Source organism: Sminthopsis crassicaudata, chromosome 5 (genome assembly GCF_048593235.1).
Source record: "Sminthopsis crassicaudata isolate SCR6 chromosome 5, ASM4859323v1, whole genome shotgun sequence".
Classification (NCBI taxonomy): Eukaryota; Metazoa; Chordata; class Mammalia; order Dasyuromorphia; family Dasyuridae; genus Sminthopsis; species Sminthopsis crassicaudata.
In genome coordinates, this window is record NC_133621.1 from 198,578,505 (window position 1) to 198,591,544 (window position 13,040).

The window sequence follows — 13,040 nt, forward strand, 5'->3', positions numbered from 1 at the left end:
GAGCTATAATCAATGCAACAACCAACTACTATTCTAGAGGACCAAGGATGAAATATTCTACCCACCTCCTGTCAAAAAAATGATGCATTTAGGATGCAGAATAAGACATAGTTTTGCTTATAGTTATTGTGGGAATTAATTTTGCTTAACTATGAATATTTGTTATAAAACTATAAAAATCTTATGTGTCTTTCTTCATGAACTCGCAGGCAATGGTTAGGATAGAATTGTTGTGCTCCCCCCTCAAAAAATAAAAAAGGAAAGAAAAAGAGGTTTATTAAAAAAAAAATGTTTAAATACAAGGAAAAAATAGAAGGAAAGCCCAAAGGAATCACAGCCAAATGGTACAGCCTGAAAATCACATGATGAATTTATAACATTCCTAAAAAGAAAAGCAAACCCAAACATAATAGATATTTTCAGCTTCATGCATACTTTTCTTTCTCTGTTCTACTATTAATATGGAAATGTTTATTTTAGTGAGTATTGCCTCAGTTCAAAATAATTTTTAAAGAATATTAGGAGGGAGTGCATAAGCAATGATAAGCTAAAGAAAAACACATACTGATAGAAAAAATAAATTCAGTTCTTTCCCCCATATCAGGAGAGTTGATCCCCTTCTTGACTCTAACTCATTACCAGAATTCTTGCTGTTGTCAACACAAACTGGGTACAAATCTATGGAATTACACCCTGAGCAATTGCCAACGATATATTTAATGACAAGTATGGCAGAAATATTGCACACACCCCACACACATAAGCTCTTGATGTCCATAGGAACGACCGAATCTAAACCTCTCCCAGGCAAACAAAAGGCTTTGTTGGTTTTTTCTTTGAATCTGAGTAAAGTTGCTTTGATCTTTTAACTCTTTGAAGTATTCTTACACACACACACACACACACACACACACACACACACACACACACACACACTCCTGAGGGTGATATCCAGAGAGAAAGACTGACAAAATAGTTTCTGAATGTCACTGAATGTTAGAGGGTGATTATTCCTTCCCCCTTTCACCTGAGGACATTTGTGACCTCTTACTTGCAATAAAGCAGAAATCATATGAGAGAAAAGGAGAAATTTATCTGTACTTTGTGGCACTGAGCTGTTCCCTTTTGCTTCCTCTCTTCTTTCTTTTGTCTGGCTGATTTGGACTTCCAAGGAGAACTTGGATAACTAGTGAACACAAGGAGAGGAGTACCATGAAAGCGCAGTAACATGAAGACAGCCTCCAGGGCTGCAATAATGACCGTTACCCAAAGGAATTCTCTCAGTAACAGCGAGAGAAGATTCAGAGCTGTTAAGACTCTCAGAAAGTAGGAATGCCATTGAGAGGGTTAGCTGGGAAAGTTGATTTCTCTTTTAGTTGGGAGTATGAGATGGGAAAGAGAAGTCCTTCCTCTTATCCATTTCCTATAATATAAGTCTTGGGTCCCCCCACCCAGCCACACCCAAAGATCTGGAAAGGCAAGGGAACAGAGTCCATAGACAGTTGGAGTTGAATATGATCTAGTTTCCCTTTCACTTTATCTTATGTACAACAAACTATGTGATCTTGACAATTGGTTTTTGAGCTAGGTGGCGCAGTGGATAGAGCACCAGCCTTGAAGTCAGGAGGACCCGAGTTCCAATCTGATCTCAGACACTTAACACGAAAGCTGTGTGACCCTGGGCAAGTCACTTAACCTCAATTGCCGCAGCAAAAAAAAAAAAAAAAAAAAGCAACAGAAAATAAATGGAGAAAGAGGAATCAATTTATAAAATGGGTTGAAGGTTCTGAATACGATTCCATTTAATCCTGTAGATTAATTTTATTTAGTCACATTCTAATTCTTCCATTATTTTTCTTACAGAATTGCTTTGTTATGGGGAAAACCTTAAAGTTTCACCTTAAAGTGAAATTTATTAAAGTATGGTGCTAACAGTGAATGATGATGATGACAAATCCAGGTTACCACTCATTTTTCAACAAGCTAGTAGTTGTTGGCTGATGCCACTAATACCTCTTTTACCCAAGTACTCTTTTGTTCCCAGAATGATGCCCTCAACTTTCCATTTCCTCCCAGAGCTGTAGAAACTGGGGGGAGGGGCAGTCTTTTTTCTTTTAGCCCCACAGCCTCATTGTTTCCTCTGTTACTGTACATTGCTTGACATTTCCAAACCCCAGCCCCCCACACTAGTTTCTATGCCCAAAAGAAAAGCACCAAAGCATTTTGTCCCTGCATTCTGAAGGCTGACCTATTGCTTGACTTGTAGATGGGAGAGAGAATATACTAAAGCTACTACTGGAGATTTCCTGAGGTCTCAATGTGTTCTAAGAGTACCTCCTCCAAGAAGTCTTCCCTAAACTGCTCATAAGATTATAGCATTTAGAAAAGGAAAAGCTTAAGATAATTTAATCTAACTTCTCATCTTCTTGGTGAGGAAACTAAAGCCCAGAATGACAAAGCAAAGGGACTTTTCCACAACCTCTGACTCCAAATCCAATGTCCTTTCGATTGTACTACAACTGACTTATTGATCTTCCCCCTTCCTGAATTCTTGCAACATCCCCCCACAGGTACATCTTAATTATATGTTATTTTCACTAAACTTCTATTTGGATAACTTATTATGGTAGAAACCACTTTCTGTTTTCAGTATATCGAGCTGTAACGGAAACATAGCATCAAACATTTGGGATGTCCCAGACAGAGCACATGTGAAGGATGGAATTCAGTCCTAGGCTCCATATTTTGGGAGAAACCCTGATAAGCTACAGAGTATCTAGAGAAGAGTAACCAGGAAAATAAAGGGCCTGGGGCTCCTTCCATGAGAGGATCTGTTGAAGGATTCACAGAGGTTTAGTCTGGAGAAGAGAAGATTTAAGGAGTACAGGATAATGGTATTCAAATACATAAAGGGAAAAGACAGTAAAGACTTAACACTTCCTAGCTGTGTGACCCTGGGCAAGTCACTTAACCCCAACTGTCTCAGCAGAAAAGAAAAAGATGATGGAGACTTGTTTTGCTTAGGCCCACAGCTCAGAATTAAAGACAAAGAATAAAGTCAAAAAGAGGCAAATTTTGGCTTCATGTTAGTGAAGATGTTCTAATAATTAAGCCTATCCAAAGCTTTGAGAGCCTTTTGAGCTGCTATGAGAGAGTACATGATCCTTATTTCATTGGAGGAGTAAAGAGTCCTTAAACAAAGGCTAAGTATAATGTAGATGGCATTTTTGCTCAGGTACAGATTATACTAGATGTCCTCTACCAACTGTAAGATTCAGTGATTAACTGAATTACAATCTTTACAATCTTGGTGGGCAGTGAGGGGGAGTAAAATCAGTGACTCCTTATTGCTATTGTGCTGCTACCTGCTGGAGAAGATTAAGAATCTTTGCTTTTCATGGTCCAAACCCCAATGCTGATTCCCATAGAACAGAATACCACCAAGAAGAAATATGACTCCAGAGTTTCAGGGGGAATAAATGGGTTTTTTAAATGTTTTTATTTTCAAAACATATGCATAGAAAATTTTTCATCATTGACCCTTGCATAGCCTTGTGTTTCAGAGTTTCTCCTCCTTCCCCCCCACTCCCTCCCCTAGATGGCAAGTAATCCAATATATGTTAAACATGTTAAAATATATGTTAAATCCAACATGTATAAACTTATTTATACAATTCTCTTGCTGCACCAGAAAAATCAGATCAAAAAAAGAAAAAAAAAAAAAAAGAAAAAGAAAGTAAATGAATAAGAAAACAAAATGCAAGCAAACAACAGCAAAAAAAAAAAAAAAAAAAATGAGAATGCTATGTGAGTCTTCTCTGTGGGTGTAGATGGCTCTCTTCATCACAAGATCATTGGAACTGGCCTGAATCATCTCATTGTTGGAAAGAGTCAGGTTTGGAATGAATGTTTTCAAGAACGTTTCCTTGCCTACTGAATCTCGCCAGTAAAATTAGTGCTTAAATTGTCCTTTTTACAGCCTTTCCATAAGCAAGTGATGCAGGCATCAGAGGGAACTAGAGTCAGAAAGGCCTGAGTTCAAAAGCTAACCAAAAACACTAACTAGCTGTGTGATCCCTAGCAAGTCACTTAATATCTATTGGCCTAAGTTTCCTCATCTGTAAAAAGAGGAATAAGAATAAGGATATTATAAGAGTCAGATACATTGACATATATATATACATATATATGCATATATATATACATATATATATAAAGTGTTTTTTATGATTTAAAAAAAAAAAATCAGTCCCAAACACTTAACACTTACTAGCTTACTAGTTACACAGTATAACCCTGAGCAAGTCAAGTAACCCCAATTGCCTTACCCCTGTCTCCCAAAAAAAGCAGATATAAATGCTAACTATTTTAGCTAACTATTAACCTCTTGCAGGCTAAGAGCTAAAAAATAGCCCAGAACAATAAAGTGGATTTGGATTAGAAAAAGGACTTCTTAAACTTTTTCCACTTGCAACCTCTTTTCACCTGAGAAATTTTTATGTGACCCTAGATATATAGATATAAAAAACAGATAAATGAGTCAAATATTTACTGATAATAAATCATAATTTCATCACCCTCCCATTCAGTTACAAGACTTCCTATGGGGTCTTAAATCACAGTTTAAGAAGCTGGAGCTTAGGAAACAGCTGGATTGTACCAGAATAAAGATAAAAGAAATGGGTGTGATTCAAAGAACCCAGGACATAGATTCAAAGATCTGGATTCAAATTTTGACTCTGACACTACTGGTTAAGTGGGTCATTGACAAATCACTCAAGTTCTCTAAATCTCAGTTTTCTTATCTATTAAATGGATTATAGTAATACTAGTACTACCTACCTATAGAAAAAGTGTTTTTCACTTTAGTTCATGGTCACAGATCCAGGGCAGATTGAGGAGGGTACCTCCATTTATGGTGGTATTCCAGGGTGAGGAGTGGGTCACCAGCCCTAGTCTGGGTACTAAGCAAGAAATAAATTTAGGAATTGTGTGGCTATCACACTATGAATAAATCACCAGCTGAATCCTAGAAATTATATGAATATAACAATAAAACTTTTAAATTAATAAATATAGATCTAAATATCTAGAGAAATATTTTATTTAAAATCTTTAAATAAAATAAAATTTTATTTAAAATGGTCATTAGGAATAGTGGTTATTGTATTTTTTTCTGTTTTGATTTTTCCTGGTATACGTATAGGCCATATCTGTGTCACAGAAGTAATTTGGTAAAATCTCTTCTTTTGCTATTTTTGTAAACAATTTATATAATATCAGAATTAATTGTTCTTTGAATGCTTTTTAGAATTCATTGTTAATCCTTCTAGTCCTGGAGTTTTGTGTTTTTTTTTTTTTTAAAGAAAGTCACTTATGGCTTGTTCAATTTTTTTCTCTAAAATTAAATTCCTTAAATTTTCTATATCTTGTTATATTAATTTGAGTATTTTACATTTTTGTACATATTTATTTCATTTAAGACATCTTCTTTATAGTTATCTGCATATAGTTGGCAAAATTATTTCTAATAACATTTTATTTCTTCTTTCTTATGAATTCTTTTTCTTTGTTTTTAATATTGCTAATCTTGCTTTCTTCTCTCAAACAAAATTAAATTAAATGATGATTTTATCTATTTTTTAAATCAAATTGAAGGTTTATTTATAAATTCAAAAGGTTTTTATTTTTAATTGTGTTAACTTTTCTTTAATTTTCAGGATTTCTAGTGCTCAGTTGGGGTTTTTTAATTTGATAATTTTCTATCATTTTTAGTTGTATTCCCAATTCATTGTTTTATTTTTTTGTAAATAAAAGCTTAAGATGATATATCTTCAAACTCTTATTTTAGCTCTAGGTAAGCCTTCATATTTCAAAATCTTTATATTATCAAATTTCATATTTTCATTTCAAATTTCCTTGTAAACATATTGTTGGATTTTGTTTTCTAATCCATTTGGCTAACCTTCTGCATCTTCTGGGAGAGTTAATCCCATTCACATTCACAATTATAATAGTTAATTGTTTATTAATTTCTCGAGGGAATGAGGAGCCAATATAATAAAATAACAATATATCCTAAATCCATTTTTTATTCAATGATATACCAATGAAATTACCAAATCATTACTTTATAGAACTAGAAAAAATAATGATGAAATGTATATGGGAGAAAAAAGTCAATAATATCAAGGGATATAATGAAAATAAATAAGGATGAAGGGAGCTTAACAGTGCCAGATATCAAACTACAATACAAAGTAACATTTATAAAACCAATTTGGTGATGATGATAATAATTACAATAGCAGCAGCTAACATTTGTATAGTGCTTACTATTTTATATTATATAGTGCTTTTTTATTTAATTTCATTGCATAACTTAAAATGAGACAGCTAGATGGTTCATTAGATAGAGTACTAGGCTTGGAATAAAGAAGATCTTAGTTCAAATTCAGCTTCTAACACTTAATAGCTTTGTGACCTTGGGTGAATCACTTAAGTTTCTATTTGCCTTAATCCTCTCAATAAATAAATGGCAAACCAAACCCATGAAACCCATGGACTGTATTGACATTTTATAGTCCATGGGGTCATAAAGAGTCCAATAAGACTGAACGACTGCATAAGAACAATATATATATAGCCTTAAACTGCAGAAACATTTTGGGGACATTCTGTATAAAATCACTGATATAAAAAGGACCAATTTTGAAAACTTCTAGAAATTGATAAAGAATTAAATAAGAACCAGGAGGACAATTTATGCAAAAACAACAAACAATTTTAAAAGTTGTAAGAACCATGAACTATGTAAGAATAGTGAATATTTATGATTCTAGGGGACTGATAATAAAACATATTATCCATAAAAAAAAGAAATGATGGATTTAGGGTAAAGAAATATGTGTGAATGCACTTTAATTCATTTATTTCTACACATACACATAGACATGCATATATATAATATCTCACAAATATATGTATATTTATATAAGATTGAGGGAATTTGTTTTCCTAACTATAAATATTTGTTCCAAGGAGTATGTTTTTCTTTTCTTCTTTTTATCCAATGGATTTGGGGTTTGGGAGGGAAAAAATAGAATTCTGATCATTTTAAAAAGTATAGATCTGTGGAGGTAATATGGAATACTATATGTACTTTCAGATGAGATCACCATATTATTCATTTTGGGTGAATTATTTAACTTTATTACAAGAGACCATTCATAGAGAGGGTGTGATATGTAAATATTTATAACATAAAAACAAAAGTTTACAGCAAAACTTTTTTTAATAAATTAGAGGACCAAAGAAATTACATGTTAGATCTATGGAATCGATAGAGTATCATGAACTATGAAACTTTCATGATCAAACAATAGAGAGAATCACAAAAGGTAAAACAAAAAAATGTTCCTTACATAACATTTTAAAGTTTTTATACAAACAAAAAATTGTCCTTCAAGGAACACTGACATTTTAATTGACAATTATGTTATTTAATTGAATCAACAGCTCTAACCTAAATTCTGTATCATTATTTAATCTTGACTGAAGAATTTTTCTTTAATTTTCATGATTACTATGAAATTACAAAGAAAGATACTTGAGATACTTTTATTGGAAAAAAAAAAAAAAAAAAAAAAAAAAAAAAGGCTTTTGGGGCAGCTAGGTGGCGCAGTGGATAGCGAACCAGCCCTGAATTCAGGAGGACCCGAGTTCAAATGTGATCTCAGACATTTAACACTTCCTAGCTGTGTGACCCTGGGCAAGTCACTTAATCCCAGCCTCAGGGGGGAAAAAAAAGGCTTTCAATAAACAGGGAAAATTATCCTTTGTATTTCTCTAATTTAGATGTAGATCATTAATAATTTTTTTTGATAGAGCAACAGTTTCCATACTATATTGTTTAAGTAATTAGGTATTAGCAAAGTTTTACTATTATATCACTAAAGAGAAAAATTATTATATAACAGAAAGGATAGTGGGTTCAGAGGCTGACTTTTCCATCTTTTGAGCTGTATGATTTTAGGCAAATTACCTGACCTCTCTAAATGAGAAGAATAAACTGTCTCTTTCAACTCTAAATCCATGATCCTATTTTCGAGTTTTAAAGACAGAGGAGACTTTAAAAAAAAGTTTAGACCTAAACAGACAGACTGATATCTTGAATCTGAAAGATGTGGGTTCAAATTGTAACTTTGTCATTTATCAGGAGCATGAGTTTTATAAATCATTTAATCCCTTGTGGTCTCAGGTATTCGTCATCTGTAAATAAGGCAATTGGACTAATTGACTCTGAGGATCTTTCCCAACGCTTTTATTTTTGATAACTTCCCTGATCCTCTATTTGTTTATGCGAAAAATAAGGACATTTAAGTTTGATTACTCTCTGCCAAATGGACATCATGAGGAAAGTGTATATAGACCATAAACATGAGCAATAAATATAAACACTATTATTAATTGTTTTATTATGCTATTCATTAATACATGAACTAAGGTAAAATGACCTTGCCCCAAGAGATCCATAGAGTTCTCACCTAACTGCACTACTTGAAGCTCAAGAAAATGGGCAATTACATCTTTATTTTCCCTAACCTCTAATTGAAAAATTAGCATTTCTTTCAATCATTTAAAAAACATTCTGCTAAGTGGTCCATATGTTTTAACAGAATGCCAAGGGATCCATGACACAAAAGAGACTTAAAACCCCTAGTGCAATTTCTTTATTTTACACTGACATTCAGTGTGGAAGGAAACTGAGGTCCAGAGACTTGCCTAAGACCACATGTGAAGATTACAGGATTATACAAAGGTTAAAAATAACATAGATAGTAGTCAAATCCAGTTACTCTGACTATAAATCTATTCTTCTTTCCCACATATATCATATATGTACTTTTTTCTAGGTTTTATAAATATACACATTGGGCATTCTTTCATTTTTCCTGTGATGTGACTTATTTTCCATCTACAGTGCCCTGGCAGGGAAGCAGTTTTTGCAGAAGTAGCTGATTAAAAAAAAAATAAATCGGCAGAGGTGAAAGAGGAAGTGCAGTAGTTTCTTGGTTTTTGCATTACATAGGCGCTACAATTCAGAGTCACATTAAAGTTGCTCATAATTCATCCTCTTTACTCCCTCATCAAGATTCTGAAGACAACTAAATAGCTGAGGGGAATTTGGCTATTTTAGGATTTAGTCATTTGTTCTGAGTTTGGGCCCCTCACAAAAATCTCTAGCAAATTCCATGCCCAGAAGTCCGGAAGAGAACTATTGACACATTTACAACTAAAAACAGAACCTCCTTTTCTGACTGGTGTGGACAATTAAAGGCTCTTACCAAAGTCGATGAAATTTCCCTATGCAACTCGGTCTATTTGTGTTACTAAAGCCCTGTAACAAAAGCTACTTATTCCATTGAGGCAACAGAAGCCAGAAAGGTCTTATCTCCTCTCGATTCCCCTCAAATCTTTCACCTCTATTCCCCTATCTGCTCATCTAGCAAAATCTGAGCTAGATATCAGATTTCTTTGTAGAGCTATACAGAAAATCTAAGCCATTCTTATGGGATCTTTAATTTTAGATTGAAGAAGACCCTTTAAGTTCATAATCAATCAATAAATTAACACTTATTTAGCAGCTACTATGGGCCAGGATCTGTGCTATGTGCTGGACATACAAAAATAGAGGTTGGGGGGGAGGAGTCAAAAAAAGATAGTCCCTGCCCTCAAGGAGCTTACAATGTAATGAGGGAAGATAAAACACAATAGGAAACTTGAGGGAGGGAGAGAAGGTGAAGAAAAAGTATTCAGATAGGGAACATAATGGAGAAGTCAGACAATCTCAAAATAGTGCAGCAGCCAGATGGGAAATGAGTTGTGTGAACTGAACCCTCTACTTCAATGGAAGTTTGGAGTCCATGGCCCCTCTTTGCAGAGAGGCAGAGAGAAGTGATGAGATCTTACAAGATTTATTCCAAAGATATAATGGGCTTCATAGAAAAGTCAAAGAAGTTACAAAGTAATGTAACCGAATAATAAATGAGAAGATACTGATAGAATGTCTAAGAAGATAAAAATAACAAAGTTTGAGGTCATAAAGAGCATGTCCTTTGATAATTAGAATTTTAAGTCTCAGAAAGCAAGACCGGGAGTCCAAGATCAGGTTTTAAGTTTAGCCTCCAATACTACATCACTTTATGTTTCCTCGTTCATAAAATGGAAATGATAGTTCTACTCTCTAAATTACAGGGTTATTGTTGAGGGAAATGCCTCAGAAATCTTAAAATATTATATAAATATTAGGATGTAGTAAAATGTTTCTACTGCCACTTTTTTTCTGAATTCAGATATTAAATTTTAAATTCCACTTGACTAGATAAAATGAACACTTCAATCATGGTGACATTACCATGTCAACATCAGATCACTGATCTGGGAATTAAAAAAATAGGTTTCCAGGGGCAGCTAGTTAGTGTAGTGGATAGAGCACCAGTCCTGACAGTCCTGAAGTCAGGAGGACGGGAGTTCAAAAGTGACCTCAGTCACTTAACACTTCTTGGCTGTGTGACCCTGGGCAAGTCACTTAACCCCAGCCTCAGGGGAAAAAAAAGAAAGAAAATTATAAAGAGAATAGGTTTTCTTAGTAGATAGGTGGTCAGAGATGTGAATAGTTCTCAAAAGAAGAAAATGCAAATGATTAACAATCATTTAAAAGACTGTCCCATGAGAAAATAGGGACACTAAGGCACTGTTGGTAAAGTAGTTCGATCTTTCTGGAGAATGATGCAAAATTAAGTCTAACAGATTATAAAACTATATATACCCTTTAATCCAGAAATGCCACTTTTAGGTCTGTATCCCAAAAAAAGATCAAAGAAAAAGGAAAATGACCTTTAGGTACAAAAATGTATATAGTAGCTGTTTTGTAGTGGCAAAGAATTAGAAATTGAAGGGATGTCCATCAATTGGGGAATGGCGAACAAGTTGTGGTATATGGTTGTGATAGAATACTATCAGACTATAAAAAATGATGAGTGATAGGTAGGCCAAGGTAATGTAATAAAAATGATAATTCTACCTAAATTAATCTACTTATTCAAATCAAACTCCCAAGAAATTACTTTACAGAGCTAGAAAAAAATAACAAAATTCATCTGGAAGAACAAAAGGTCAAGAATTTCAAGGGAATTAATTTTAAAAATGTATATGAAGACAGCCTAGCTGTACCAGACATAAAACTATATTATAAAGCAGCAATCATCAAAATCATTTGGTACTGGCTAAGACATAGAGTAGCTGATCAGTAGTATAGGTTAGTTCACAAGACATAATAGTCAATGACTATAGTAATCTAGTGTTTGATAAACCCAAAGCGACCCCAGCTTCTGGAATAAGATATCACAATTTGACAAAAGTTTCTGGGAAAATTGGAAAATAATATGTCAGAAACTAGGCACTGACCAACATCTAATACCTTATATCAAGAAAACGTTGAAATGAGTTCATGATTTAGACATAAAGAATGATACTATAAGCAAATTAGAAGAACCAAGGATAATAGACTATCTCAAATCTGTGGAAAAGAAAGCAAGTTATGGCCAAAAAAGAACTAGAGGACATTATAAAATGCAAAATGAATAATTTGATTATATTAAGTTAAAAATTTTTGTATAAATAAAACCGATGCAGATAAGATTAGAAGGGAAGCAGAAAACTAAGGAAAAATTATATATCAGTTCTGATGAAGCCCTCATTTCTAAAATATATAGTGAATTGACTCAAGTTTGTAATAATACAAGCCATTTTCCCATTGATAAATGATCAAAGGATATGAACAATTTTAAGATGAAGAAATTAAAACCATTTTTCATCATATGAAAAATGTAAATTAAGACAACTCTGAAGTATCACTATATACCTCTCAGATTGGCTAAGGTGATAGGAAAAGATAATGACGAATGTTGGAGGGGATATGGGATACTAATACATTGCTGGTGGAGTTGTGAACCAATCCAACCATTATGGAGAGCAATTTGGAACTAAGCCCAAAGAGCTATCAAACTGTGCATGCCCTTTGATCCAGCAGTATGTTTACTGGATCTGTATCCCAAAGAGATCATATAAAAGGGAAAGGGACACACGTGCAAAAAAATGTTTGTAACAGCTCTTTTTGTAGTGGCAAGGAACTAGAAACTCGAGTGGATGCCCATCAATTGGAGAGTGGCTTAACAAGTTATGGTTTATGAATGATAGGGAATATTATTGTTCTTTAAGAAATAATTGACAAGATGATTTCAGAGAGACCAGGAGAGACTTACATGAACTAATACTAAGAGAATATTATACACGGCAACAGTAAGAATATACAATGCTCAATTCTGATAGATGTGGCTCTTTTCAGCAATGAGGTGCTTGAGGCCAGTTCCAATAAACTTGTGATGGAGAGAGCCATCTACATTCAGAAAGAGGACTGTGGAGACTGAATGTGGATTACAGCATAGTATTTTCATCTTTTTGTTGTTGTTTCCTTGCTTTTTGTTTTCTTTCTCATTTTTTTTCCTTTTTGATATGATTTTTCTTAGGCAGAATGATAAATGTAGAAATACGTATAGAAGAATTGCCCATGTTTAAAATATATTAGATTACTTGATGTCTAGGGGAGGAGGATGGGGAAAAGGGAGCATAAAAGGAACACAAGGTTTTGCAAGGGTGAATATTGAAAACTATTTTTGCATATATTTTGAAAAGAAAAATGATTATTTTAAAAAAGAAAAAAAATAAATGATGGGCAGGATGCTTTCAGACAATCTTAGAAAGACTTACACGAATGGATTCCCAGTGAAATAAGCAGAACAAGGTGAATATTGTACGTAGTAATAGTAGTAGCAATATTGTAAGGATGATGAACTGTGAAAGACTTAGCTAGTGTGATCAAGGAAAACATCCAATCACAACATATTTTCACCTTTTTATGTTATTGTTTGCTTGCTTGTTTTTTTCTTTCTCAATTTTTTTCCATTTTGATCTGATTT

General features: G+C 33.7%; 1 protein-coding gene across 3 annotated transcripts in view; it reads right to left on the reverse strand.

The window, feature by feature from the left end:
* The window catches only part of ADA2 (adenosine deaminase 2), a 79,220-nt gene that overhangs the window by 13,808 nt on the left and 52,372 nt on the right, over nucleotides 1–13,040 (reverse strand). The window lies entirely within an intron of this gene.